A 19563-nucleotide genomic window follows, 5' to 3' on the forward strand; every position below is an offset into this window, starting at 1 on the left:
AGGGGGTTAATGTTGTTTGATGTTAGGGGTTTAGGGTTGTTTGTTGTTAGGGGGTTAGTGTTGTTTGTTGTTAGGGTGTTAGGGTTGTTTGTTGTTAGTGGGTTAGGGTTGTTTGTTGATAAGGGGTTAGGATTTGTGTTGTTAGGGGGTTAGTATTGTTCGTTGCTGGGGGTTAGTGTTGTTTGTTCTTAGGGCGTTAGTGTTGTTTGTTCTTAGGTGTTAGGGTTGGTTGTTGTTGGGGGTTAGTGTTGTTTGTTGTTAGGGGGTTAGTGTTGTTGTTGTTAGGGGTTTAGTGATGTTTCTTGTTAGGGGGTTAGTGTTTTTTGTTGTTAGGGGCTTAGGGTTGTTACTTGTTGGGGTTTAGTGGTGTTTGTTTTTCGGGTGTTAGTGTTGTTTGTTGTTAGAGGCTTAGTGTTTGTTTTTAGGGGATCAGTGTTGTTTGCTTTTAGGGTTTTAGGGTTGTTTGTTTTTTAGGGGTGAGTGTTGTTTGTTGTTAGGGGGTTAGGATTGTTTGTTTTTAGGGGGTTAGTGTTGTTTGTGGTTAGGGCGTTACTGTTGGATGTTGTTAGCGGGTTAGTGTTTTTTGTTGTTAGTGAGTTAGAGCTGTTTGTTGTTATTGGCTTAATGTTGTTTGTTTTTAGGTGTTCAGTGTTGTTTGTTTTTAGGATTTTAGGGTTGTTTGTTTTTAGGGGATTAATGTTGTTTGTTTTTAGGGGGTTAGGATTGTTTGTTGTTAGGGGGTTAGTGTTGGTTGTTGTTATCGTGTCAGTGTTTTTTTTTGTTAGAGTGTTAGTGCTGTTTGTTGTTAGGGGCTTAGTGTTGTTTGTTTTAAGGGGTTCAGTGTTATTTGTTTTTAGGGTTTTAGGGTTGTTTGTTTTTAGGGGGTTAGTGTTTGTTGTTAGGGGTTTAGTGTTTTTGTTCTTAGGGGTTAGTGTTGTTTGTTGTTAGAGGGTTAGTGTTGTTTGTTCTTAGGGGATGAGTGTTGTTTGTTTTTAGGGGTTTATTGTTGTTTCTTTTTAGGGGGTTAGTGTTGTTTGTTGTTAGGTGGTTAGGACTGTTGTTAGGGGGTTAGTGTTGTTTGTTCTTACGGGGTTAGTGTTGTTTGTGGTTAGGGGGTTAGTGTTGTAGGTTGTTAGGGGGTTAGGATTGTTTGTTGTTAGGGGTTTAGGCGTGTTTGTTGTTAGGGGGTTAAGGTTGTTTGTTGTTAGGAGGTTAGTGTGGTTTGTTGTTACGGGGTTAGGTTAGTTTATTGTTAGGGGTTTAGTGTTGTTTGTTGTTAGGGGGTTAGTGTTTGTTGTTATGGGTTCAGGGTTGTTTCTTGTTGGGTTTAGTGGTTTTTGTTTTTAGGGTGTTAGTGTTGTTTGTTCTTAGGGTGTTAGTGTTTTGTGTTGTTAGGGGGTTAGTGTTGTTTGATGTTAGGGGTTTAGGGTTGTTTGTTGTTAGGGGGTTAGTGTTGTTTGTTGTTAGGGTGTTAGGGTTGTTTGTTTTTAGTGGGTTAGGGTTGTTTGTTGTTAGTGGGTTAGTGTTTTTGGTTTTCAGGGGTTAGGGTTGTTTGTTGTTTGGGGGTTAGTGTTTGTTGTTAGGGGGTTAGGGTTGTTTGTTGTTAGGGTGTTAGTGTTCTTTGATGTTAGGGGTTTAGGGTTGTTTGTTGTTAGGGGGTTAGTGTTGTTTGTTGTTAGGGGGTTAGGGTTGTTTCTGGTTAGGGTGTTACTGTTGTTTGTTGTTAGGGGTTTAGGGTTGTTTGTTGTTAGGGTGTTAGTGTTGTTTGTTGTTAGTGGGTTAGGGTTGTTTGTTGTTTGGTTAGGGTTGTTTGTTGTTAGGGGGTTAGTGTTGTTTGTTGTTAGGGGTTTAGGGTTGTTTCTTGTTGGGGTTTAGTGGTTTTTGTTGTTAGGGTGTTAGTGTTTATTGTGGTTAGGGGGTTAGTGTTGTTGGTTGTTCGGGGGTTAGGATTGTTTGTTGTTATGGGGTTAGGGTTTTTTGTTGTTGGGGGTTAGGGTTGTTTGTTGTTAGTGGGTTAGGGTTGTTTGTTATTAGTGGGTTAGTGTTTTTGGTTTTTAGGGGTTAGGGTTGTGTGTTGTTAGGGCGTTAGTGTTCTTTGATGTTAGGGGTTTAGGGTTGTTTGTTGTTTGGGGGTTAGTGTTTGTTGTTAGGGGGTTAGCGTTGTTTCTTGTTAGGGTGTTAGTGTTCTTTGATGTTAGGGGTTTAGGGTTGTTTGTTGTTGGGGTGTTAGTGTTGTTTGTTGTTAGGGGTTTAGGGTTGTTTCTCGTTGGGGTTTAGTGGTTTTGTTGTTAGGGTGTTAGTGTTGTTTGTTGTTAGGGTGTTAGTGTTTTGTGTTGTTAGAGGATTAGTGTTGTTTGATGATAGGGGTTTAGGGTTGTTTGTTGTTAGGGGGTTAGTGTTTTTTGTTGTTAGGGTGTTAGGGTTGTTTGTTGATTGTGGGTTAGGGTTGTTTGCTGTTAGTGGGTTAGTGTTTTTGGTTTTTAGGAGTTAGGGTTGTTTGTTGCTTGAGGGTTAGTGTTTCTTGTTAGGGGGTTAGGGTTGTTTGTTGTTAGGGTGTTAGTGTTCTTTGATGTTAGGGGTTTAGGGTTGTTTGTTGTCAGGGGGTTAGTGTTGTTTGTTTTAGGGGGTTAGGGTTGTTTGTTGTTAGGGTGTTAGTGTTGTTTGTTGTTAGGGAGTTAGGGTTGTTTGTTGTTAGGGTGTTAGTGTTGTTTGTTGTTAGTGGGATAGGGTTTTTTGTTGTTTGGTTAGGGTTGTTTGTTGTTAGGGGGTTAGTGTTGTTTGTTCTTAGTGGTTTAGGGTTGTTTCTTGTTGGGGTTTAGTGGTTTTTGTTGTTAGGGTGTTAGTGTTTATTGTGGTTAGGGGTTAGTGTTGTTGGTTGTTCAGGGGTTAGGGTTGTTTGTTGTTAGGGGGTTAGTGTTGTTTGTTGTTAGGGGTTTAGGGTTGTTTCTTGTTGGGGTTTAGTGGTTTTTGTTGTTCGGGTGTTAGTGTTTATTGTGGTTAGGGGGTTAGTGTTGTTGGTTGTTCGGGGGTTAGGATTGTTTGTTGTTAGGGGGCTGGGGTTGTTTGTTGTTTGGGGGTTAGGGTTGTTTGTTGTTACCGGGTTAGTGTTGTTTGTTGTTACGGGGTTAGGGTAGTTTCTTGTTAGGGGTTTAGTGTTGTTTGTTGTTAGGGGGTTAGTGTTTGTTGTTAGGGGTTTAGGGTTGTTTCTTGTTGGGGTTTAGTGGTTTTTGTTGTTAGGCTGTTAGTGTTGTTTGTTGTTACGGTGTTAGTGTTTTGTGTTGTTAGGGGGTTAGTGTTGTTTGATGTTAGGGGTTTAGGGTTGTTTGTTGTTAGGGGGTTAGTGTTGTTTGTTGTTAGGGTGTTAGTGTTGTTTGTTGTTACGGTGTTAGTGTTTTGTGTTGTTAGGGGGTTAGTGTTGTTTGATGTTAGGGGTTTAGGGTTGTTTGTTGTTAGGGGGTTAGTGTTGTTTGTTGTTAGGGTGTTAGTGTTGTTTGTTGTTATGGTGTTAGTGTTTTGTGTTGTTAGGGGGTTAGTGTTGTTTGATGTTAGGGGTTTAGGGTTGTTTGTTGTTAGGGGGTTAGTGTTTTTTGTTGTTAGGGTGTTAGGGTTGTTTGTTGATTGTGGGTTAGGGTTGTTTGATGTTAGTGGGTTAGTGTTTTTGGTTCTTAGGAGTTAGGGTTGTTTGTTGCTTTGGGGTTAGTGTTTGTTGTTAGGGGGTTAGTGCTGTTTGTTGTTAGGTGGTTAGGACTGTTGTTAGGGGGTTAGTGTTTGTTCTTACGGGGTTAGTGTTGTTTGTGGTTAGGAGGTTAGTGTTGTAGGTTGTTAGGGGGTTAGGATTGTTTGTTGTTAGGGGTTTAGGCGTGTTTGTTGTTAGGGGGTTAAGGTTGTTTGTTGTTAGGAGGTTAGTGTTGTTTGTTGTTACGGGGTTAGGTTAGTTTCTTGTTAGGGGTTTAGTGTTGTTTGTTGTTAGGGGGTTAGTGTTTGTTGTTACGGGTTCAGGGTTGTTTCTTGTTGGGGTTTAGTGGTTTTTGTTGTTAGGGTGTTAGTGTTTATTGTGGTTGGGGGTTAGTGTTGTTGGTTGTTCGGGGGTTAGGATTGTTTGTTGTTAGGGGGTTAGGGTTGTTTGTTGTTTGGGGGTTAGGGTTGTTTGTTGTTATGGGGTTAGTGTTGTTTGTTGTTAGGGGGTTAGGGTTGTTTGTGGTTAGGGTGTTAGTGTTGCTTTTTGTTAGGGGGTTAGGGTTGTTTTTTGTTAGGGTGTTAGTGTTGTTTGTTGTTAGTGGGTTATTTTTGTTTGTTGCTTGGTTAGGGTTGTTTGTTGTTAGTGGGTTAGTGTTGTTTGTTGTTAGGGGTTTAGGGTTGTTTCTTGTTGGGGTTTAGTGGTTTTTGTTGTTAGGGTGTTAGTGTTTATTGTGGTTAGGGGGTTAGTGTTGTTGGTTGTTCGGGGGTTAGGATTGTTTGTTGTTATGGGGTAGGGTTTTTTGTTGTTGGGGGTTAGGGTTGTTTGTTGTTAGTGGGTTAGGGTTGTTTGTTATTAGTGGGTTAGTGTTTTTGGTTTTTAGGGGTTAGGGTTGTTTGTTGTTTGGGGATTAGTGTTTGTCGTTAGGGGGTTACGGTTGTTTGTTTTTAGGGTGTTAGTGTTCTTTGATGTTAGGGGTTTAGGGTTGTTTGTTGTTTGGGGGTTAGTGTTTGTTGTTAGGGGGTTAGGGTTGTTTGTTGTTAGGGTGTTAGTGTTCTTTGATGTTAGGGGTTTAGGGTTGTTTGTTGTTGGGGTGTTAGTGTTGTTTGTTGTTAGTGGGTTAGGTTTCTTTGTTGTTTGGTTAGGGTTGTTTGTTGTTAGGGGGTTAGTGTTGTTTGATGTTAGGGGTTTAGGGTTGTTTCTTTTTAGGGGGTTAGTGTTGTTTGTTCTTAGGGGCTTAGGGTTGTTACTTGTTGGGGTTTAGTGGTGTTTGTTTTTCGGGTGTTAGTGTTGTTTGTTGTTAGAGTCTTAGTGTTTGTTTTTAGGGGTTCAGTGTTGTTTGCTTTTAGGGTTTTAGGGTTGTTTGTTTTTTAGGGGTGAGTGTTGTTTGTTGTTAGGGGGTAAGGATTGTTTGTTTTTAGGGGGTTAGTGTTGTTTGTGGTTAGGGCGTTACTGTTGGATGTTGTTAGCGGGTTAGTGTTTTTTGTTGTTAGTGAGTTAGAGCTGTTTGTTGTTATTGGCTTAATGTTGTTTGTTTTTAGGTGTTCAGTGTTGTTTGTTTTTAGGATTTTAGGGTTGTTTGTTTTTAGGGGATTAATGTTGTTTGTTTTTAGGGGGTTAGGATTCTTTGTTGTTAGGGGGTTAGTGTTGGTTGTTGTTATCGTGTCAGTGTTTTTTTTTGTTAGAGTGTTAGTGCTGTTTGTTGTTAGGGGCTTAGTGTTGTTTGTTTTAAGGGGTTCAGTGTTGTTTGTTTTTAGGGTTTTAGGGTTCTTTGTTTTTAGGGGGTTAGTGTTGTTTGTTGTTAGGGGTTTAGTGTTTTTGTTCTTAGGGGTTAGTGTTGTTTGTTGTTAGAGGGTTAGTGTTGTTTGTTCTTAGGGGATGAGTGTTGTTTGTTTTTAGGGGTTTATTGTTGTTTCTTTTTAGGGGGTTAGTGTTGTTTGTTGTTAGGTGGTTAGGACTGTTGTTAGGGGGTTAGTGTTGTTTGTTCTTACGGGGTTAGTGTTGTTTGTGGTTAGGGGGTTAGCGTTGTAGGTTGTTAGGGGGTTAGGATTGTTTGTTGTTAGGGGTTTAGGCGTGTTTGTTGTTAGGGGGTTAAGGTTGTTTGTTGTTAGGAGGTTAGTGTGGTTTGTTGTTACGGGGTTAGGTTAGTTTATTGTTAGGGGTTTAGTGTTGTTTGTTGTTAGGGGGTTAGTGTTTGTTGTTACGGGTTCAGGGTTGTTTCTTGTTGGGTTTAGTGGTTTTTGTTTTTAGGGTGTTAGTGTTGTTTGTTCTTAGGGTGTTAGTGTTTTGTGTTGTTAGGGGGTTAGTGTTGTTTGATGTTAGGGGTTTAGGGTTGTTTGTTGTTAGGGGGTTAGTGTTGTTTGTTGTTAGGGTGTTAGGGTTGTTTGTTTTTAGTGGGTTAGGGTTGTTTGTTGCTAGTGGGTTAGTGTTTTTGGTTTTCAGGGGTTAGGGTTGTTTGTTGTTTGGGGGTTAGTGTTTGTTGTTAGGGGGTTAGGGTTGTTTGTTGTTAGGGTGTTAGTGTTCTTTGATGTTAGGGGTTTAGGGTTGTTTGTTGTTAGGGGGTTAGTGTTGTTTGTTGTTAGGGGGTTAGGGTTGTTTCTGGTTAGGGTGTTACTGTTGTTTGTTGTTAGGGGTTTAGGGTTGTTTGTTGTTAGGGTGTTAGTGTTGTTTGTTGTTAGTGGGTTAGGGTTGTTTGTTGTTTGGTCAGGGTTGTTTGTTGTTAGGGGGTTAGGGTTGTTTGTTGTTAGGGGTTTAGGGTTGTTTCTTGTTGGGGTTTAGTGGTTTTTGTTGTTAGGGTGTTAGTGTTTATTGTGGTTAGGGGGTTAGTGTTGTTGGTTGTTCGGGGGTTAGGATTGTTTGTTGTTATGGGGTTAGGGTTTTTTGTTGTTGGGGGTTAGGGTTGTTTGTTGTTAGTGGGTTAGGGTTGTTTGTTATTAGTGGGTTAGTGTTTTTGGTTTTTAGGGGTTAGGGTTGTTTGTTGTTTGGGGGTTAGTGTTTGTCGTTAGGGGGTTACGGTTGTTTGTTGTTAGGGTGTTAGTGTTCTTTGATGTTAGGGGTTTAGGGTTGTTTGTTGTTTGGGGGTTAGTGTTTGTTGTTAGGGGGTTAGCGTTGTTTCTTGTTAGGGTGTTAGTGGTCTTTGATGTTAGGGGTTTAGGGTTGTTTGTTGTTGGGGTGTTAGTGTTGTTTGTTGTTAGTGGGTTAGGTTTCTTTGTTGTTTGGTTAGGGTCGTTTGTTGTTAGGGGGTTAGTGTTGTTTGATGTTAGGGGTTTAGGGTTGTTTCTTGTTGGGGTTTAGTGGTTTTTGTTGTTCGGGTGTTAGTGTTTATTGTGGTTAGGGGTTTAGTTGTGTTGGTTGTTCGGGGGTTAGGATTGTTTGTTGTTAGGGGGTTAGGGTTGTTTGTTGTTCCGGGGTTAGTGTTGTTTGTTGTTACGGGGTTAGGTAAGTTTCTTGTTAGGGGTTTAGTGTTGTTTGTTGTTAGGGGGTTAGTGTTTGTGGTTAGGGGTTTAGGGTTGTTTCTTGTTGCGGTTTAGGGTTTTTGTTGTTAGGGTGTTAGTGTTGTTTGTTGTTAGGGTGTTAGTGTTTTGTGTTGTTAGGGGGTTAGTGTTGTTTGATGTTAGGGGTTTAGGGTTGTTTGTTGTTAGGGGTTAGTGTTGTTTGTTGTTAGGGAGTTAGGGTTGTTTGTTGTTAGTGGGTTAGGGTTGTTTGTTGTTAGTGGGTTAGTGTTTTTGGTGTTTAGGGGTTAGTGTTGTTTGTTGTTTATGGGTTAGTGTTTGTTGTTAGGGGGTTAGGGTTGTTTGTTGTTAGGGTGTTAGTGTTCTTTGATATTAGGGGTTTAGGGTTGTTTGTTGTTAGGGTGTTAGTGTTGTTTGTTGTTAGGTTGTTAGTGTTTTGTGTTGTTAGGGGGTTAGTGTTGTTTGATGTTAGCGGTTTACGGTTGTTTGTTGTTAGGGGGTTAGGGTTGTTTGTTGTTAGTGGGTTAGTGTTTTTGGTTTTTAGGGATTAGGGTTGTTTGTTGTTTGGGGGTTAGTGTTGTTTGTTGTTAGGGGTTTAGGGTTGATGTTGTTAGGGTGTTAGGTTTTTTTTTGTTAGTGGGTTAGGGTTGTTTGTTGATAAGGGGTTAGGTTTTGTGTTGTTAAGGGTTCGTATTGTTCGTTGTTGGGGGTTAGTATTGATTCTTCTTAGTGCTTAGTGTTGTTTGCTCTTAGGGGGTTAGGGTTGGTTGTTGTTAGGGTGTTAGTGTTGTTTGTTGTTAGGGGGTTAGTGTTGTTTGTTGTTAGGGGGATAGTGTTGTTTGTTGTTAGGGGGTTAGTGTTGTTTCTTCTTAAGGGTTAGTGTTGTTTCTTGTTAGGGGGTTAGTGTTGTTTTTTGTTAGTGGGTTAGGGTTGTTTGTTGTTTGGTTAGGGTTGTTTGTTGTTAGGGGGTTAGTGTTGTTTTTTGTTAGGGGTTTAGGGTTGTTTCTTGGGGTTTAGTGGTTTTTGTTGTTAGGGTGTTAGTGTTGTTTGTTGTTAGGTTGTTAGTGTTTTGTGTTGTTAGGGGGTTAGTGTTGTTTGATGTTAGCGGTTTACGGTTGTTTGTTGTTAGGGGGTTAGGGTTGTTTGTTGTTAGTGGGTTAGTGTTTTTGGTTTTTAGGGATTAGGGTTGTTTGTTGTTTGGGGGTTAGTGTTGTTTGTTGTTAGGGGTTTAGGGTTGATGTTGTTAGGGTGTTAGGGTTGTTTTTTGTTAGTGGGTTAGGGTTGTTTGTTGATAAGGGGTTAGGTTTTGTGTTGTTAGGGGGTTAGTATTGTTCGTTGTTGGGGGTTAGTGTTGTTTGTTCTTAGGGGGTTAGTGTTGTTTGTTGTTAGGGGGTTAGTGTTGTTTCTTCTTAGGGGGTTAGTGTTTTTTCTTGTTAGGGGGTTAGTGTTGTTTGTTGTTACTCGGTTAGGGTTGTTTGTTGTTTGGTTAGGGTTGTTTGTTGTTAGGTGGTTAGGGTTGTTTGTTTTTAGGGGTTAGGGTTGTTTGTTGTTACGGGGTTAGAGTAGTTTCTTGTTAGGGGGTTAGTGTTCTTTGTTGTTAGGGTGTTAGTGTTGTTTGTTGTTAGGGTGTCAGTGTTTTGTGTTGTTAGGGGGTTAGTGTTGTTTGGTGTTAGGGGTTTAGGGTTGTTTGTTGTTAGGGTGTTAGTGTTGTTTGTTGTTAGGGTGTTAGTGTTTTGTGTTGTTAGGGGGTTAGTGTTGTTTGATGTTAGGGGTTTAGGGTTGTTTGTTGTTAGTGGGTTAGGGTTGTTTGTTGTTAGTGGGTTAGTGTTTTTGGTTTTCAGGGGTTAGGTTTGTTTGTTGTTTGGTTAGGGTTGTTTGTTGTTAGGGGGTTAGTGTTGTTTGTTGTTAGGGGTTTAGGGTTGTTTCTTGTTGGGGTTTAGTGGTTTTTGTTGTTAGGGTGTTAGGGTTGTTTTTTGTGAGTGGGTTAGGGTTGTTTGTTGATAAGGGGTTAGGTTTCGTGTTGTTAGGGGGTTAGTATTGTTCGTTGTTGGGGCATAGTGTTGTTTTTTCTTAGGGGGTTAGTGTCGTTTGTTCTTTGGGGGTTAGGGTTGGTTGTTGTTAGGGTGTTAGTGTTGTTTGTTGTTAGGGGGATAGTGTTGTTTGTTGTTACGGGGTTAGGTTAGTTTCTTGTTAGGGGTTTAGTGTTGTTTGTTGTTAGGGGGTTAGTGTTTGTTGTTACGGGTTCAGGGTTGTTTCTTGTTGGGGTTTAGTGGTTTTTGTTGTTAGGGTGTTACTGTTGTTTGTTGTTAGGGTGTTAGTGTTTTGTGTTGTTAGGGGGTTCGTGTTGTTTGATGTTAGGAGTTTAGGGTTGTTTGTTGTTAGGGGGTTAGTGTTGTTTGTTGTTAGGGTGTTAGGGTTGTTTGTTTTTAGTGGGTTAGGGTTGTTTGTTGTTAGTGGGTTAGTGTTTTTGGTTTTCAGGGGTTAGGGTTGTTTGTTGTTTGGTTGTTAGTGTTTGTTGTTAGGGGGTTAGGGTTGTTTGTTGTTAGGGTGTTAGTGTTCTTTGATGTTAGGGGTTTAGGGTTCTTTGTTGTTAGGGGGTTAGTGTTGTTTGTTGTTAGGGGGTTAGGGTTGTTTCTGCTTAGGGTGTTACTGTTGTTTGTTGTTAGGGGTTTAGGGTTGTTTGTTGTTAGGGTGTTAGTGTTGTTTGTTGTTAGTGGCTTAGGGTTGTTTGTTGTTTGGTTAGGGTTGTTTGTTGTTAGGGGGTTAGTGTTGTTTGTTGTTAGGGGTTTAGGGTTGTTTCTTGTTGGGGTTTAGTGGTTTTTGTTGTTAGGGTGTTAGTGTTTATTGTGGTTAGGGGGTTAGTGTTGTTGGTTGTTCGGGGGTTAGGATTGTTTGTTGTTATGGGGTTAGGGTTTTTTGTTGTTGGGGTTTAGGGTTGTTTGTTGTTAGTGGGTTAGGGTTGTTTGTTATTAGTGGGTTAGTGTTTTTGGTTTTTAGGGGTTAGGGTTGTTTGTTGTTTGGGGGTTAGTGTTTGTCGTTAGGGGGTTACGGTTGTTTGTTGTTAGGGTGTTAGTGTTCTTTGATGTTAGGGGTTTAGGGTTGTTTGTTGTTTGGGGGTTAGTGTTTGTTGTTAGGGGGTTAGGGTTGTTTGTTGTTAGGGTGTTAGTGTTCTTTGATGTTAGGGGTTTAGGGTTGTTTGTTGTTGGGGTGTTAGTGTTGTTTGTTGTTAGTGGGTTAGGTTTCTTTGTTGTTTGGTTAGGGTTGTTTGTTGTTAGGGGGTTAGTGTTGTTTGTTGTTAGGGGTTTAAGGTTGTTTCTTGTTGGGGTTTAGTGGTTTTTGTTGTTCGGGTGTTAGTGTTTATTGTGGTTAGGGGTTTAGTGTTGTTGGTTGTTCGGGGGTTAGGATTGTTTGTTGTTAGGGGGTTAGGGTTGTTTGTTGTTTGGGGGTTAGGGTTGTTTGTTGTTACGGGGTTAGTGTTGTTTGTTGTTACGGGGTTAGGGTAGTTTCTTGTTAGGGGTTTAGTGTTGTTTGTTGTTAGGGGGTTAGTGTTTTTTTTTAGGGGTTTAGGGTTGTTTCTTGTTGGGGTTTAGTGGTTTTTGTTAGGGTGTTAGTGTTGTTTGTTGTTAGGGTGTTAGTGTTTTGTGTTGTTAGGGGGTTAGTGTTTGATGTTAGGGGTTTAGGGTTGTTTGTTGTTAGGGGGTTAGTGTTGTTTGTTGTTAGGGTGTTAGGGTTGTTTGTTGTTAGTGGTTTAGGGTTGTTTGTTGCTAGTGGGTTAGTGTTTTTGGTTTTCAGGGGTTAGGGTTGTTTGTTGTTTGGGGGTTAGTGTTTGTTGTTAGGGGGTTAGGGTTGTTTGTTGTTAGGGTGTTAGTGTTCTTTGATGTTAGGGGTTTAGGGTTGTTTGTTGTTAGGGGGTTAGTGTTGTTTGTTGTTAGGGGGTTAGGGTTGTTTCTGGTTAGGGTGTTACTGTTGTTTGTTGTTAGGGGTTTAGGGTTGTTTGTTGTTAGGGTGTTAGTGTTGTTTGTTGTTAGTGGGTTAGGGTTGTTTGTTGTTTGGTTAGGGTTGTTTGTTGTTAGGGGGTTAGTGTTGTTTGTTGTTAGGGGTTTAGGGTTGTTTCTTGTTGGGGTTTAGTGGTTTTTGTTGTTAGGGTGTTAGTGTTTATTGTGGTTAGGGGGTTAGTGTTGTTGGTTGTTCGGGGGTTAGGATTGTTTGTTGTTATGGGGTTAGGGTTTTTTGTTGTTGGGGGTTAGGGTTGTTTGTTGTTAGTGGGTTAGGGTTGTTTGTTATTAGTGGGTTAGTGTTTTTGGTTTTTAGGGGTTAGGGTTGTTTGTTGTTTGGGGGTTAGTGTTTGTTGTTAGGGGGTTACGGTTGTTTTTTGTTAGGGTGTTAGTGTTCTTTGATGTTAGGGGTTTAGGGTTGTTTGTTGTTTGGGGGTTAGTGTTTGTTGTTAGGGGGTTAGCGTTGTTTCTTGTTAGGGTGTTAGTGGTCTTTGATGTTAGGGGTTTAGGGTTGTTTGTTGTTGGGGTGTTAGTGTTGTTTGTTGTTAGTGGGTTAGGTTTCTTTGTTGTTTGGTTAGGGTCGTTTGTTGTTAGGGGGTTAGTGTTGTTTGATGTTAGGGGTTTAGGGTTGTTTCTTGTTGGGGTTTAGTGGTTTTTGTTGTTCGGGTGTTAGTGTTTATTGTGGTTAGGGGTTTAGTTGTGTTGGTTGTTCGGGGGTTAGGATTGTTTGTTGTTAGGGGGTTAGGGTTGTTTGTTGTTCCGGGGTTAGTGTTGTTTGTTGTTACGGGGTTAGGTAAGTTTCTTGTTAGGGGTTTAGTGTTGTTTGTTGTTAGGGGGTTAGTGTTTGTTGTTAGGGGTTTAGGGTTGTTTCTTGTTGCGGTTTAGGGTTTTTGTTGTTAGGGTGTTAGTGTTGTTTGTTGTTAGGGTGTTAGTGTTTTGTGTTGTTAGGGGGTTAGTGTTGTTTGATGTTAGGGGTTTAGGGTTGTTTGTTGTTAGGGGTTAGTGTTGTTTGTTGTTAGGGAGTTAGGGTTGTTTGTTGTTAGTGGGTTAGGGTTGTTTGTTGTTAGTGGGTTAGTGTTTTTGGTGTTTAGGGGTTAGTGTTGTTTGTTGTTTATGGGTTAGTGTTTGTTGTTAGGGGGTTAGGCTTGTTTGTTGTTAGGGTGTTAGTGTTCTTTGATGTTAGGGGTTTAGGGTTGTTTGTTGTTACGGTGTTAGTTTGTTTGTTGTTAGGTTGTTAGTGTTTTGTGTTGTTAGGGGGTTAGTGTTGTTTGATGTTAACGGTTTACGGTTGTTTGTTGTTAGGGGGTTAGGGTTGTTTGTTGTTAGTGGGTTAGTGTTTTTGGTTTTTAGGGATTAGGGTTGTTTGTTGTTTGGGGGTTAGTGTTGTTTGTTGTTAGGGGTTTAGGGTTGATGTTGTTAGGGTGTTAGGTTTTTTTTTGTTAGTGGGTTAGGGTTGTTTGTTGATAAGGGGTTAGGTTTTGTGTTGTTAAGGGTTCGTATTGTTCGTTGTTGGGGGTTAGTATTGATTCTTCTTAGTGCTTAGTGTTGTTTGCTCTTAGGGGGTTAGGGTTGGTTGTTGTTAGGGTGTTAGTGTTGTTTGTTGTTAGGGGGTTAGTGTTGTTTGTTGTTAGGGGGATAGTGTTGTTTGTTGTTAGGGGGTTAGTGTTGTTTCTTCTTAAGGGTTAGTGTTGTTTCTTGTTAGGGGGTTAGTGTTGTTTTTTGTTAGTGGGTTAGGGTTGTTTGTTGTTTGGTTAGGGTTGTTTGTTGTTAGGGGGTTAGTGTTGTTTTTTGTTAGGGGTTTAGGGTTGTTTCTTGGGGTTTAGTGGTTTTTGTTGTTAGGGTGTTAGTGTTGTTTGTTGTTAGGTTGTTAGTGTTTTGTGTTGTTAGGGGGTTAGTGTTGTTTGATGTTAGCGGTTTACGGTTGTTTGTTGTTAGGGGGTTAGGGTTGTTTGTTGTTAGTGGGTTAGTGTTTTTGGTTTTTAGGGATTAGGGTTGTTTGTTGTTTGGGGGTTAGTGTTGTTTGTTGTTAGGGGTTTAGGGTTGATGTTGTTAGGGTGTTAGGGTTGTTTTTTGTTAGTGGGTTAGGGTTGTTTGTTGATAAGGGGTTAGGTTTTGTGTTGTTAGGGGGTTAGTATTGTTCGTTGTTGGGGGTTAGTGTTGTTTGTTCTTAGGGGGTTAGTGTTGTTTGTTGTTAGGGGGTTAGTGTTGTTTCTTCTTAGGGGGTTAGTGTTTTTTCTTGTTAGGGGGTTAGTGTTGTTTGTTGTTACTCGGTTAGGGTTGTTTGTTGTTTGGTTAGGGTTGTTTGTTGTTAGGTGGTTAGGGTTGTTTGTTTTTAGGGGTTAGGGTTGTTTGTTGTTACGGGGTTAGAGTAGTTTCTTGTTAGGGGGTTAGTGTTCTTTGTTGTTAGGGTGTTAGTGTTGTTTGTTGTTAGGGCGTCAGTGTTTTGTGTTGTTAGGGGGTTAGTGTTGTTTGGTGTTAGGGGTTTAGGGTTGTTTGTTGTTAGGGTGTTAGTGTTGTTTGTTGTTAGGGTGTTAGTGTTTTGTGTTGTTAGGGGGTTAGTGTTGTTTGATGTTAGGGGTTTAGGGTTGTTTGTTGTTAGTGGGTTAGGGTTGTTTGTTGTTAGTGGGTTAGTGTTTTTGGTTTTCAGGGGTTAGGTTTGTTTGTTGTTTGGTTAGGGTTGTTTGTTGTTAGGGGGTTAGTGTTGTTTGTTGTTAGGGGTTTAGGGTTGTTTCTTGTTGGGGTTTAGTGGTTTTTGTTGTTAGGGTGTTAGGGTTGTTTTTTGTGAGTGGGTTAGGGTTGTTTGTTGATAAGGGGTTAGGTTTTGTGTTGTTAGGGGGTTAGTATTGTTCGTTGTTGGGGCATAGTGTTGTTTTTTCTTAGGGGGTTAGTGTCGTTTGTTCTTTGGGGGTTAGGGTTGGTTGTTGTTAGGGTGTTAGTGTTGTTTGTTGTTAGGGGGATAGTGTTGTTGTTAGGGGGTTAGTGTTGTTTCTTCTTAGGGGGTTAGTGTTGTTTCTTGTTAGGGGGTGAGTGTTGTTTGTTGTTAGTCGGTTAGGGTTGTTTGTTGTTTGGTTAGGGTTGTTTGTTGTTAGGGGGTTAGGGTTGTTTGTTTTTAGGGGTTAGGTTTGTTTGTTGTTACGGGGTAAGTGTAGTTTTTTGTTAGGGGTTTAGTGTTGTTTGTTGTTAGTGGATTAGGGTTGTTTGCTGTTTGGTTAGGGTTGTTTGTTGTTAGGGGGTTATTGTTGTTTTTTGTTAGGGGTTTAGGGTTGTTTCTTGTTGGGGTTTAGTCGTTTTTGTTGTTAGGGTGTTAGTGTTGTTGGTTGTTAGGGTTTTATTGTTGTTTGTTGTTAGGGGGTTAGTGTTGTTTGATGTTAGGGGTTTAGGGTTGTTTGTTGTTAGGGGGTTAGGGTTGTTTGTTGTTAGTGGGTTAGTGTTTTTGGTTTTTAGGGGTTAGGGTTGTTTGTTGTTTGGGGGTTAGTGTTTGTTATTAGGGGTTTAGGGTTGTTTGTTGTTAGGGTGTTAGGGTTTTTTTGTTAGTGGGTTAGGGTTGTTTGTTGATAAGGGGTTAGGTTTTGTGTTGTTAGGGGTTGGTATTGTTCGTTGTTGGGGGTTAGTATTGTTTGTTCTTAGTGCTTAGTGTTGTTTGTTCTTAGGGGGTTAGGGTTGGTTGTTGTTAGGGTGTTAGTGTTGTTTGTTGTTAGGGGTTTAGTGTTGTTTCTTGTTAGGGGGTTACTGTTGTTTCTTGTTAGGGGGTTAGTGTTGTTTGTTGTTAGTCGGTTAGGTTTTTTTGTTGTTTGGTTAGGGTTGTTTGTTGTTAGGGGGTTAGGGTTGTTTTTTTTTAGGGGTTAGGGTTGTTTGTTGTTTGGTTAGGGTTGTTTGTTCTTAGGGGGTTAGTGTTGTTTGTTGTTAGGGGTTTAGGGTTGTTTCTTGTTGGGGTTTAGTGGTTTTTGTGGTTAGGGTGTTAGTGTTTATTGTGGTTAGGGCGTTAGTGTTGTAGGTTTTTCGGGGGTTAGGATTGTTTGTTGTTAGGGTGTTAGGGTTGTTTGTTGTTTGGGGGTTAGTGTTGTTTGTTGTTACGGGGTTAGTGTTGTTTGTTGTTACGGGTTGAGGGTAGTTTCTTCTTAGGGGTTTAGTGTTGTTTGTTGTTAGGGGGTTAGTGTTTGTTGTTAGGGGTTTAGGGTTGTTTCTTGTTGGGGTTTAGTGGTTTTTGTTGTTAGGGTGTTAGTGTTGTTTGTTAGGGTGTTAGTGTTTTCTGTTGTTAGGGGGTTAGTGTTGTTTGATGTTAGGGGTTTAGGGTTGTTTGTTGTTAGGGGGTTAGTGTTGTTTGTTGTTAGGGTGTTAGGATTGTTTGTTGTTAGCGGGTTAGGGTTGTTTGTTGTAGTAGGTTAGTGTTTTTGTTTTTTAGGGGTAGGTTTGTTTGTTGTTAAGGGGTTAGTGTTGTTTGTTGTTAGGGGTTTAGGGTTGTTTCTTGGGGTTTAGTGGTTTTTGTTGTTAGGGTGTTAGTGTTGTTTGTTGTTAGGTTGTTAGTGTTTTGTGTTGTTAGGGGGTTAGTGTTGTTTGATGTTAGCGGTTTACGGTTGTTTGTTGTTAGGGGGTTAGGGTTGTTTGTTGTTAGTGGGTTAGTGTTTTTGGTTTTTAGGGATTAGGGTTGTTTGTTGTTTCGGGGTTAGTGTTGTTTGTTGTTAGGGGTTTAGGGTTGATGTTGTTAGGGTTTTTGGGTTTTTTTTTGTTAGTGGGTTAGGGTTGTTTGTTGATAAGGGGTTAGGTTTTGTGTTGTTAGGGGTTCGTATTGTTCGTTGTTGGGGGTTAGTATTGTTTCTTCTTAGTGCTTAGTGTTGTTTGCTCTTAGGGGGTTAGGGTTGGTTGTTGTTAGGGTGTTAGTGTTGTTTGTTGTTAGGGGGTTAGTGTTGTTTGTTGTTAGGGGGATAGTGTTGTTTGTTGTTAGGGGGTTAGTGTTGTTTCTTCTTAAGGGTTAGTGTTGTTTCTTGTTAGGGGGTTAGTGTTGTTTTTTGTTAGTGGGTTAGGGTTGTTTGTTGTTTGGTTAGGGTTGTTTGTTGTTAGGGGGTTAGTGTTGTTTTTTGTTAGGGGTTTAAGGTTGTTTCTTGTTGGGGTTTAGTGGTTTTTGTTGTTAGGGTGTTAGTGTTGTTTGTTGTTAGGGTGTTAGTGTTTTGTGTTGTTAGGGGGTTAGTGTTGTTTGATGTTTGGGGTTTAGGGTTGTTTGTTGTTAGGGGTTAGTGTTGTTTGTTGTTAGGGAGTTAGGGTTGTTTGTTGTTAGTGGGTTAGGGTTGTTTGTTGTTACTGGGTTAGTGTTTTTGGTGTTTAGGGGTTATTGTTGTTTGTTGTTTATGGGTTAGTGTTTGTTGTTAGGGGGTTAGGGTTGTTTGTTGTTAGGGTGTTAGTGTTCTTTGATGTTAGGGGTTTAGGGTTGTTTGTTGTTAGGGTGTTAGTGTTGTTTGTTGTTAGGTTGTTAGTGTTTTGTGTTGTTAGGGGGTTAGTGTTGTTTGATGTTAACGGTTTACGGTTGTTTGTTGTTAGGGGGTTAGGGTTGTTTGTTGTTAGTGGGTTAGTGTTTTTGGTTTTTAGGGATTAGGGTTGTTTGTTGTTTGGGGGTTAGTGTTGTTTGTTGTTAGGGGTTTAGGGTTGATGTTGTTAGGGTGTTAGGTTTTTTTTTGTTAGTGGGTTAGGGTTGTTTGTTGATAAGGGGTTAGGTTTTGTGTTGTTAAGGGTTCGTATTGTTCGTTGTTGGGGGTTAGTATTGATTCTTCTTAGTGCTTAGTGTTGTTTGCTCTTAGGGGGTTAGGGTTGGTTGTTGTTAGGGTGTTAGTGTTGTTTGTTGTTAGGGGGTTAGTGTTGTTTGTTGTTAGGGGGATAGTGTTGTTTGTTGTTAGGGGGTTAGTGTTGTTTCTTCTTAAGGGTTAGTGTTGTTTCTTGTTAGGGGGTTAGTGTTGTTTTTTGTTAGTGGGTTAGGGTTGTTTGTTGTTTGGTTAGGGTTGTTTGTTGTTAGGGGGTTAGTGTTGTTTTTTGTTAGGGGTTTAGGGTTGTTTCTTGGGGTTTAGTGGTTTTTGTTGTTAGGGTGTTAGTGTTGTTTGTTGTTAGGTTGTTAGTGTTTTGTGTTGTTAGGGGGTTAGTGTTGTTTGATGTTAGCGGTTTACGGTTGTTTGTTGTTAGGGGGTTAGGGTTGTTTGTTGTTAGTGGGTTAGTGTTTTTGGTTTTTAGGGATTAGGGTTGTTTGTTGTTTGGGGGTTAGTGTTGTTTGTTGTTAGGGGTTTAGGGTTGATGTTGTTAGGGTGTTAGGGTTGTTTTTTGTTAGTGGGTTAGGGTTGTTTGTTGATAAGGGGTTAGGTTTTGTGTTGTTAGGGGGTTAGTATTGTTCGTTGTTGGGGGTTAGTGTTGTTTGTTCTTAGGGGGTTAGTGTTGTTTGTTGTTAGGGGGTTAGTGTTGTTTCTTCTTAGGGGGTTAGTGTTTTTTCTTGTTAGGGGGTTAGTGTTGTTTGTTGTTACTCGGTTAGGGTTGTTTGTTGTTTGGTTAGGGTTGTTTGTTGTTAGGTGGTTAGGGTTGTTTGTTTTTAGGGGTTAGGGTTGTTTGTTGTTACGGGGTTAGAGTAGTTTCTTGTTAGGGGGTTAGTGTTCTTTGTTGTTAGGGTGTTAGTGTTGTTTGTTGTTAGGGTGTCAGTGTTTTGTGTTGTTAGGGGGTTAGTGTTGTTTGGTGTTAGGGGTTTAGGGTTGTTTGTTGTTAGGGTGTTAGTGTTGTTTGTTGTTAGGGTGTTAGTGTTTTGTGTTGTTAGGGGGTTAGTGTTGTTTGATGTTAGGGGTTTAGGGTTGTTTGTTGTTAGTGGGTTAGGGTTGTTTGTTGTTAGTGGGTTAGTGTTTTTGGTTTTCAGGGGTTAGGTTTGTTTGTTGTTTGGTTAGGGTTGTTTGTTGTTAGGGGGTTAGTGTTGTTTGTTGTTAGGGGTTTAGGGTTGTTTCTTGTTGGGGTTTAGTGGTTTTTGTTGTTAGGGTGTTAGGGTTGTTTTTTGTGAGTGGGTTAGGGTTGTTTGTTGATAAGGGGTTAGGTTTTGTGTTGTTAGGGGGTTAGTATTGTTCGTTGTTGGGGCATAGTGTTGTTTTTTCTTAGGGGGTTAGTGTCGTTTGTTCTTTGGGGGTTAGGGTTGGTTGTTGTTAGGGTGTTAGTGTTGTTTGTTGTTAGGGGGATAGTGTTGTTTGTTGTTAGGGGGTTAGTGTTGTTTCTTCTTAGGGGGTTAGTGTTGTTTCTTGTTAGGGGGTGAGTGTTGTTTGTTGTTAGTCGGTTAGGGTTGTTTGTTGTTTGGTTAGGGTTGTTTGTTGTTAGGGGGTTAGGGTTGTTTGTTTTTAGGGGTTAGGTTTGTTTGTTGTTACAGGGTAAGTGTAGTTTTTTGTTAGGGGTTTAGTGTTGTTTGTTGTTAGTGGATTAGGGTTGTTTGCTGTTTGGTTAGGGTTGTTTGTTGTTAGGGGGTTAGTGTTGTTTGTTGTTAGGGGTTTAGGGTTGTTTCTTGTTGGGGTTTAGTCGTTTTTGTTGTTAGGGTGTTAGTGTTGTTGGTTGTTAGGGTTTTATTGTTGTTTGTTGTTAGGGGGTTAGTGTTGTTTGATGTTAGGGGTTTAGGGTTGTTTGTTGCTAGGGGGTTAGGGTTGTTTGTTGTTAGTGGGTTAGTGTTTTTGGTTTTTAGGGGTTAGGGTTGTTTGTTGTTTGGGGGTTAGTGTTGTTTGTTATTAGGGGTTTAGGGTTGTTTGTTGTTAGGGTGTTAGGGTTTTTTTGTTAGTGGGTTAGGGTTGTTTGTTGATAAGGGGTTAGGTTTTGTGTTGTTAGGGGTTGGTATTGTTCGTTGTTGGGGGTTAGTATTGTTTGTTCTTAGTGCTTAGTGTTGTTTGTTCTTAGGGGGTTAGGGTTGGTTGTTGTTAGGGTGTTAGTGTTGTTTGTTGTTAGGGGTTTAGTGTTGTTTCTTGTTAGGGGGTTACTGTTGTTTCTTGTTAGGGGGTTAGTGTTGTTTGTTGTTAGTCGGTTAGGTTTTTTTGTTGTTTGGTTAGGGTTGTTTGTTGTTAGGGGGTTAGGGTTGTTTTTTTTTAGGGGTTAGGGTTGTTTGTTGTTTGGTTAGGGTTGTTTGTTCTTAGGGGGTTAGTGTTGTTTGTTGTTAGGGGTTTAGGGTTGTTTCTTGTTGGGGTTTAGTGGTTTTTGTGGTTAGGGTGTTAGTGTTTATTGTGGTTAGGGCGTTAGTGTTGTAGGTTTTTCGGGGGTTAGGATTGTTTGTTGTTAGGGTGTTAGGGTTGTTTGTTGTTTGGGGGTTAGTGTTGTTTGTTGTTACGGGGTTAGTGTTGTTTGTTGTTACGGGTTGAGGGTAGTTTCTTCTTAGGGGTTTAGTGTTGTTTGTTGTTAGGGGGTTAGTGTTTGTTGTTAGGGGTTTAGGGTTGTTTCTTGTTGGGGTTTAGTGGTT

This window comes from Elephas maximus, chromosome 15 (assembly GCF_024166365.1).
Source record: "Elephas maximus indicus isolate mEleMax1 chromosome 15, mEleMax1 primary haplotype, whole genome shotgun sequence".
Lineage (NCBI taxonomy): Eukaryota > Metazoa > Chordata > Mammalia > Proboscidea > Elephantidae > Elephas > Elephas maximus.